The following is a 2,558-nucleotide window of genomic DNA, read 5'->3' as shown; positions in this document are numbered from 1 at the left end:
GGAAGAATTAGCTTTGTTAGCTGGCACGTTTTGATTGTTAGCAAAGACTATATGCTACAGCTAACCGTCACGATAGATACCCATTACTAAATAACTAAAAAAGATCCTCGAAGAAAAACGGAAAAGAGTGGTTGGCTACTGATCAACTGCTAATTAAGGATGATTTGGACATTGGTCGACTGTAGAACTCTTCATATAGGAGGTACTAAAACATACAGTATCTTTCTAGTAGGTTAATGATCGGTTGGTCCATATCGAAAATCCACCACCAAATTCAATTATTTTATATATTTTTCTTTTTTTTAATTTACTGTTCATCCGGGAGCATATGCTCCCGGGAGCCAAAACGCCCCTCCCGGGTCCATATGCAGTACATGATGCAAAAAGATGTGCACACGACCAACGAGCTTAGATTGAGGGGTCATGTCTATAAATGAAACCATTGACATGTAGTAGTGTGTATCCTCCCACAGTAGTGATAAACAATGTTGATTCCATTCCGTCTGGAGTTGCTCATCTCCACACTCGTGCTACTCGTTCCCATGTACTTGTACTTTAGGTCTCGTAGTATATCAAAGAACCCAGCAGCTCTCCCCATAAACTGGCCAATAATACACATGTTCCCTTCCTTGCTGGTCAAGGTCCACAACTTGCTTGACTATTTCACCTTGGTTCTCGCCGGTAACGGCCACAACTTCAGGGCGCATGGCCCACCTGGGACCGGAATGAGGTTCTTCGTTACCTGCGACCCTGCAAACATCCGCCACATCTTCACGACAAACTACACCAACTTCCCCAAGGGCGCGGAGTTCGCTGCCATTTTCGACATCATGGGTGACAGCCTCTTCAACGTCGACGGTGCACGAGCTCTTCGTCCACGAGTGAAGATCCATACTGTACTCAGCAGCCCGTGGTTGGTTGCCAGTATGGAGGCTTGCTGCCGCGACAAGGTGGTGAACAACCTTCTCCCGTTGTTTTGCCACATGGCAAGCACCAACCCTCTATTTGACATGCAGGATCTAATGTCGAGGTTTATGTTTGACTTGGCCACTACGGCTCTATTTAGCGTGCACCCTGGCCTTCTTTCCACAGACATGCCGCCCATGGACATCGCAGTTGCCATGGATACGGTCATGGAAGTAGGCTTTTTTCAGCACATGATGCCGGCCTCTTGCTGGAAGGTGATGAGGTGGCTAAACATTGGGCCTGAGAGAAAGCTTGGTGCAGCGCACACAGTACTATGAGTGTTCGTCGCAAAGATGATCGAACGGAGGAACATCGACAAAGTACATGTTAGTAATGATGAGGAACAAGAGGTTGTGGATATTCTGTCTTCCTACATCAACGACCCAGACTTCGCCGATTACGGCTTTCTCTGTGCGGGGCTCATTGGCTTCATGCTCGCTCTGCGGGACATGGTTCGCACGACCCTGACATGGATCTTCTACAACCTCGCTCAGAACCCTGACATCGTGGCAACTATCCGTAATGAATTGTTACCAATTGCATTACAAAAGGCACCCACGGGTGCGGGTGCCATGGTGATCTTTGAGCCAGAGGAGATCAAGTCTCTGGTCTATCTACGAGCCACCTTGTATGAGACTCTCAGACTCTACCCACCGGCGCCTTTGGAACGCAAGACGGTGGCCACTGAGGATATCATGCCGAGTGGCCACAAGGTGCATGCAGGTGACACAGTCTTTGTTTCCATCTATTCCATGGGAAGAATGAGGGGCGTGTGGGGTGAGGATTGTCTGGACTATAACCCACACAGATGGCTCTCAAAGGACGGCAACACGCTGAGGTACGTACCGTCTCACAAGTTCTTGTCCTTCAACTCAGGTCCGAGGATATGCCCTGGCAAGGACATTGCGGTTATGCAAATGAAGATCATCATCACCACAGTGTTGTGGAACTTCGATGTGGAGGTATTAGAAGGGCAGAGCATCCGGCCCAAGTCGTCCTGTATACTGCAAATGGAAAATGGGTTCATTGTGAAGCTGAAGAAGCGACAAGCATAACACTAGTCTGTTTATCTATAATAAAAGTACCTACATATTCTGCATGACTCTTTCGAGGTTCAGGGCTTCAATATTGTACTTTATATATGTGTCTTGCTGGAGAGGGGCATTTTGGCGGGCGAGCTGCCTGGAGGCCGTAATCCTCGTCGAGTGTTTTAGCATCAGGATGTGTGTCGTTTTCCTTTTGAGCTATATACGTCGGATATTTGAGATAAATACACCGGTGCCATCCTCTCGTGTTCACGATATGTACGTGGGCCTGCGTTTTAGCCGGTGCCTCGCGTGAACATGATGTTCTCCCTGGGCGACTTTGAATTTGGCCCACTTCGCGGGCTGGTGTGGATCGAGAGTAAATGTATCTTGTAGGCCCGCTCGATGACCATTACGAGGTTGGGGCGGTGTGCCGGAGATGCGTGTTTGGCCCGTTGACATCTAGCTCGAGCATACCAGAGCAGAGCTGCTTTCGCCATAGATGGCATAGAGTTCTTCTTCGAGGAATCGGACGCAGGGTAAATTTTCCCCTAAATCTCACTTTTT

The 2,558-nt window shown here is 48.4% G+C and overlaps 1 pseudogene; it reads left to right on the top strand.

The window, feature by feature from the left end:
- The first annotated feature begins 485 nt into the window (after positions 1–485).
- Positions 486–2,050, top strand: LOC119297926 (annotated as a pseudogene).
- Positions 2,051–2,558: the final 508 nt, after the last annotated feature.

This window comes from Triticum dicoccoides, chromosome 5A (genome assembly GCF_002162155.2).
Source record: "Triticum dicoccoides isolate Atlit2015 ecotype Zavitan chromosome 5A, WEW_v2.0, whole genome shotgun sequence".
In the NCBI taxonomy this organism is placed as follows: domain Eukaryota; kingdom Viridiplantae; phylum Streptophyta; class Magnoliopsida; order Poales; family Poaceae; genus Triticum; species Triticum dicoccoides.
The sequence above is the reverse complement of the archived record's forward strand: the minus strand, read 5'-3'. Positions and strand labels throughout refer to the sequence as shown.